The sequence below is a fragment of the Onychomys torridus genome, chromosome 1 (genome assembly GCF_903995425.1).
Source record: "Onychomys torridus chromosome 1, mOncTor1.1, whole genome shotgun sequence".
Taxonomy (NCBI): domain Eukaryota; kingdom Metazoa; phylum Chordata; class Mammalia; order Rodentia; family Cricetidae; genus Onychomys; species Onychomys torridus.
The window spans coordinates 32379030-32385830 of NC_050443.1; positions in this window are offsets into that span (position 1 = coordinate 32379030).

The following is a 6801-nucleotide window of genomic DNA, read 5'->3' on the forward strand; positions in this document are numbered from 1 at the left end:
GAGACCAGGATGAAGCCTTCGCCATATCACAGAATTGAAATTCTTAATTTTCCTCTTCCTCAGCCCACAGGCATCTTAAGAACTCTTTTCCTAGCCTAACATAGTAGTATTCTTTTTATAAATGCTTTAAAAAGTATATTTTATGTGTATGAGTGTTTTGCCTGCATGTATGTCTATGTACCATGTGCATGCAGTGCCTATTGCCCATGGAGGCTGGAAAAGGATACCTGGTCCCCAGAAACTGGAATTACAGATGGTTGTGAGCTGCCATATGAATGCTGGGAATCCAGCCTGAGTCCTCTGGATGAGCAGCAAGTGCTCTTAACCACCGAGCCATTATCTCTCCAGCTATTTTTACTTTTAGGTTTCTCTATGTAGTTTTTTGATACCTGTCCTAAATCTTGTGCTGTAGACCAGGCTGGCCTCCAACTCACAGAGATCCACCTGGCTCTGTCCCGAGTGCTGGGATTAAAGGCATGTGACACCAATGCCCGGCTCCAGCTCTTTTTATAAAATCTTACAGCTACCAGTACTTTCTTTCACAGTTTGTAGTTAGATACTTAACGCGTATTTTTTTTTTTTTTTTCTAATTACTGGCTTTCAGGCTAAATGTGAAGATCTGTGAAAACAGGAACAAACCCCTTTACCCATCTCCAAAATACTTCTCTGCTCATGCACATTAGTGAATGGATAAGAAGTTTCTAACTCCATGTCATGATAGCTGGCATGCAATATGCTAAGTACTTCGTGGGGATTGTCTGATTAAATCTTAGGTGATTTAATCTTTTTTAAGTAAAAAAAAAAATTAATGTGTGTGTGTACATTTGACTATGTGGCACAGACCACATGTGGAGGTCAGAGGACAATTTGTGGGAGTTGATTCTTTTCTTTCACCATGTGGGTCCTAGAGATTGAACTCAGAATTCAGGCTCTGGGGCTTGGCAAGGGGCACCTTTACTTGCAGAACCTTCTCACCCACCCAGTTGATTCAGTCTTAACTAACTCAATCTATTTATTTGCTGCTGTAGATAAAGAGCTGAAGCCGGGTGGTGGTGGTGCATGCCTTTAATCTAGCACTTGGAAAGCAGAGGCAGAGGCAGGCAGATTTCAGTGAGTTCAAGGCCAGCCTGGTCTACAAAGTGAGTTCCAGAACAGCCAGGATGTTACACAGAGAAACCCTGTCTCAAAAAACCAACCAAACAAAACAAAACGAAAAAAAAAAAAAGAGTGTTGAGACTCAGGAGATAAAATAACTGCATTATTATTGAATGGCACATAAGAGTGTGGCTGCATTCCTGCTGATCTGCTTCTGGCTAGGCTCCAGAGAGTAGCACCTAGCCCTAATCCATCCTTTGTTTAACCCATACCTTTTGTTTCTCTAGTCGCCCTATGTGAATCTTGTCTGAGAGTCTCCCAAGGATCAAAGGCCTATGCAAAACTTGGTCCAGGAAACCAGAAAACCGTGGTAACTGAGAAATCGAGGAATTTGCACTTGGTGTTTGTATCTTTGGGAGTTCCTTTTGGGTTGTTTTGAGAGTACAGAAATTAACTGGCTAAACTGTAAATAGAAAGGCTTCAGTCCTTTGAGGCTGGACTCCCCGTAGCACAAATCTTAAAAGTTCTTATTAATAAAAACAAACCCGGAGCCAGGTATTGGAGTGAACACTGAAAAAAAATCAGAGAAAGAGAACAAGCCACATCCAACCTTACCTTGCCAGTTCCTCAACTGACCTTGTTTCCTCAGACTGAAAGCCTCTGAGTCCTCATCCGAATGGATCTCAGCTGAACTGCTGCTAAAAGCTAAAAGCTTAAAAAGGCTCTAGTTCCTGGTCCTCATGCCTTATATAACTTTCTGCTTCCTGCCATCACTTCCTGGGATTAAAGGCATGTATCACCATGCCTGGCTGTTTCCAGTGTGGCTTTGAACTCACAGAGATCCAGATGGATCTCTGCCTCTAGAATGCTAGGATTAAAGGTGTGTGCTATCATTTTCTGGCCTCTATATCTAGTGGCTGTTCTGTTCTCTGGCCCCAGATAAGTTTATTAGGATACACAATATATTGGGGAGCACAATATCACCACAACCCCCTGCAACCATGAAAGACACATTCTTAAGGTGCCTCTGAGTTTTCTTTCCATGGATCCACGTGAACTTGCACACCCATGTCTCAACAATCTACGACCTAAGAGTTTAGCCAAACTGGATTGCCTCCTACTGTTGTGGGGTGTCCACCAGAGAAGATACTCAGACACAAGTTTAAGCCAATAGAAGTCTTTATTAGCCATTGTCCATGTGTAGTCCTGAGCTGTTCTCGGCGTGAGCTTTTAAGCACGAAAACTGTATCTTGGGTTGGCACACTTAAGTTAATAAGAAAAGTTAGCTAGAATTGGAACTACAGAAGCCAAAGTTAGTACCTTTAGGGTCTTCCCCAAACTTGATGCTCTCAACATGCTGAGTTTTATGGCCTGAATGGTACTTCCATCATGGAATCAGTTGTGCTAAGGTCTGGGGCCTGTTACACAACCAGCCCCGACCCCCTTTTGAAAGACAAGAAAGGTCTCACTGTGTTGCTGGAACTCATTGTGTAGACCAAAGTAGCCTCAAATTTATGGAGATCTGTTTGCCTCTACCTCTTGAGTTCTGGGGCCAAAAGTGTGCGCCACTAAACTGGGAATGCCTCCTCCATATATTAATTAATCCATTTGAACTGATGTAAATATGTACCAATGCAGGTACAATAGCTATCAACAGCTAATGATATAGTAGTAATGATCGTGAGTGTGTGTGTGTAGGATACACAGTAGGTAATATTAAATCACTGCTGTTGGTGGTAATTCAGTAAGGAGTAAGGGAAAGGCAGAATCCCCACCTTTACCAGAGGAAAACAAATTCAGCAGATAGTTTCAGAGAAAGCACTCTGTGCTTACCCTGATGGACAGTACAAAGCCCCAGCTCCTGCCCAATCAAGGCTTTAATAACTGCAATAACACAGAAAGTAGTAACTACTGAGTAAGGAAAGTTCAGAGTGGAGAGTTGCTAGAGTTTGCGAATAAAAGGGCAGTGAAAACGTGTTACACTTCTGAAATTAGATTTTAATTGGGTCTCATACTTCAGCTGGCAAATAGAAGTAATAGAGCTGCAGTTGAAATATAAGCACAGAGTCAACACATAATAAAAGGTTCTGAAAATTAGTAGGCATATTTAGTATGGGAAGAAATAAGATCAGAAAAGTTACATAGTTTGAGAAGGTATTGAGAACCAGGGTAGGAGCAAAGGAAGAAGCATTTAAGACAGAACCGTTGGAGCTGGGCATAGTGGCACACGCCTTTAATACTAGCACACAGAAGGCAGAGGCAAGTGGTTCTCTGTGAAGCCAGCCTGGTCTACAGAGTGAGTTCCTGAACAGCCAGAGCTACATAGTGAGACTCTGAGCAGGCAGGCAGGAAGAAACTAAAGTCTGAATGACATGGTCTTCTTTATTCCCTTCAGATCGACACAATCCAAAAGCTTCTGCAAAGAAGCAATGCTAATAAGGGTCAGGGACATACACCGTCATGGGAATATTTGAGGTCAATCTGGTAAAGTGTAAAGCCTAATGCTGCAGGCATGCTTACTGTGAGCCAGACGCTCTTCTAAATAGATTTTACATATGAAGCAATTGGAGTTATAGTAGCTCTACTAGGTAGTGGTCAAATGAGTCGTCCAAGTTCTCTCAAATATTGTCTGTGCGGCACTTGACTTCAGGTTCTATCGTATATTGTTATCATTATTTTTGTTTTGTCCTGGAACTTGCTCTGTAGACCAGGATGACCTCGAACTCATAGAGTCTCTCGAATCCTGGGATTAAAGGTGTGTAGCAACATGTCTGGTCTTATTATTTTAATTATGTGTATGTATATGTATCTGTCTGTGGATATATGTTCATGAGCACAGGAGGGCATCAGCCTCTTGGAGCTGAAGTTACAGGTAGTTGTGAGCTGTCTGATGTAGGTTCTGGGAACTGAACTTTCATCCTCCAAAAGAGCAACAAGTGCTCTTAACTGCTGGACCACCTCTCCAGCCTCATTCTCACTGCTTTTGATTTAAAATGTTAATGGAGCTACTTGGATGTCGAAATTCTTTTTCTCGATCTATCAAAATATGCACATGTATATGCAGAGCCACTTGAATGGTTAATTACTGCAGAGGACTGGGTCTGTGAGATGGCTCTTGCCACCAGTCCAACAACTTGAGTTCGATCCTCAGGACCCACATGGTGAAAGGAGGTAGGTGAAAGACTCCTGCAAATTGTCCTCTGATCTCCATACATGCCACAGCATGTACACCTAAACTCACCCCACCCACACACACACTAAAATGTAATTCAAAAATGTAATGTAGGAGGAAAAATGGAAACACTCTGAATGTCTGTTAGATCACTTAGATATATTGTTAGAGAAAAAAAAAAAAAAGCCACAATGCAGTACAATATGTTCTAAAATAAGGGAATCTAAGGTGCTGGTGGTGTAGCTCAGTGGTAGAGCTTGTGTAGGGCTCTAGGCTCAATCCCCACCAGCAAAAGAAAGTTAAGTTTTGTGTTTGTTTTTTTCCTCCCAAGACAGGATTTCTCTGTGCAGCCCTGGCCATCCTGGAACTTGCTCTGTAGACCAGGCTGGCCTCGAATTCACAGAGATCCACCTGCCTCTGTTTCCTGAACGCTGGGATTAAAGGCGTGTGCTGCCACCGCCACCGCTGCCGCCGCTGCCGCCGCTACCGCCACCACCAGATTGAAAATTAAAGTTTTTTTTTTTTAAATGAGCTGTGAGTATATTCATACAAAGAGGCTTGTTTATATAAGGGTTATAGTTGAAATAAAAGCTGTGGGCCAGAGGATGACCTAGAAAATGGAGAGAATCAGTCCCAGGCAGGAAGGAAGTGGGTTTCCTACCGCATCTCTTCTGTTTGAATGTTTTTCCTTGTGTAAATATTTCCATTTCTATTTTTTGTTTGTTTTATCTTTTGAGAAAGAGGCTTTCATATCCCGCTGTTTTATAGTGTTCTCCACTTCTTAATGGTCTCTTCTATGAGTTTCTTTCTCAAAGAGTCCTCAAGGACAACATTAACAGCATTTGCTCCTTTTTGAGAGTCATTTTACAGAAAGAAACACGTTCTTTGGGCCGCAGAGTTGCTGTGGTAGAGGAGCTTTTATTACGGTTTAGTGAGAGGCAGGAGCTAGGGCAGGGCTTGGCACGGCAGGGCACAGCCGGGGTAGGGCTGGCCCCGTGGGTTCAGCTGTCTCAGCATCATTTCTCCATAGTTGAGTGACCTCACCCCGACACCCAGCTTTCAAAGAGCCTTCAGGAAATGGGGAAGGAAGAAGAGAAAACCCATATTAATGGAGTGTGAGGAGAAACAGGTATTCGTGTGCATGCCTCTCTCTCTCTCTCTCTCTCTCTCTCTCTCTCTCTCTCTCTCTCTCTCTGTGTGTGTGTGTGTGTGTGTGTGTGTGTGTCTGTGTCTGTGTGTCTGTGTGTGTGTCTGTGTGTATTTTAAGCTATTTGGGGATGAAGAAAAGAGAGAGATGTGCAATTAATGAGGGTGATCTTCAGGGCTGCTGGAAGAAAGGCAAGAAGAGGTAGGGCTAGAGAAACTCCTCCAATCCCTGGTGTTTAGAAGCCTGCCTAGCTGAAGGCTGAGAGCTGGAGGTCAGAAAAGAAAAGAAAACAAGAACCTGTCTCAAAGAAAACAACTAATTGGATGTGGACACACTCCTGTAGTTTCAAGGCTTTGAAGCAGAAGCAGCACGGTCAGGAGTTCAAGGGCATCCTCTTCTAGGCTGATCTGTCCTTAAGTGGAATCCAGAGGCTTCTCTTAAAAGATGATTTAAGAAGTCACATATTTAAGAAACATATTACTTCAATGTAAATATACAAATAAATTTATTTGAAACTATACTTTGTGTCCATGGCTTATATATAGAAATGAGATCTATATCTTATGGAAGGAGTCTGTAATCCTAGCACTTTTTTTTTTTTTTTTTTTGTTTTTGGAGACAGGGTCTATGTAGCCTTGGCTATACTGGTACTCTCCTATGTATGTAGACCAGGCTGGCCTGGAACTCAGTGATCCACATACCTCTTCCTCTTGAGTGCTGGGATTAAAGGCATGTGGTACTATGCCTGGCTAATCCTAGCACTTCTGAGGTTGAGGCAGGAAGATTAAAAAAAAAAAAAAAATTAGGGCCAGCCTGTGTCAAAACATGAATCATATAAAATGTTTGGTCTGGGGTCACACAATAATGGGGGACAGACCATCAAAGTCTATTAAACCAGAAGCAGACTTATTCCATAAAAAAAAAAAAGAAAAAGAAAGAAAGAAAAGAAAACCATCTTGGGGCACATAAGCTTATCAGCTAGCTGAGAGCACAGCCAGGCTTCAATACTCTGAGGCCGTGGAAGTTCGAGGGGGTTATGAGCCCTTTCGACAGAAAGGGGAAAGCATTAGGCATGGACAAAGGAATTTTGACAAACTTTTAGAGACCAACTTTTCTTAGGTTTCACAATTTTCCATTAACAAGGTTTTAGAGGGTTTATACAATGTTTGTATATTCCTGCAGCCCTTCCTGACTCAGTTAATTGATGTTTGCCCAAACCTGAAGCTTCTCCTGACATTCCTCCTTAGCAGGAGGAATACGAAGCAGTGCAAGGCAGGTTGTCCCGCAGAACTCATTAAAAGTGAACTTTGTTTTCGGTAGTGAGGGATGGTAGGGGGTTTATCAAAAAATAGCTAACCCCAGGGCTCCAGAGGGCAATCTTTAGTAA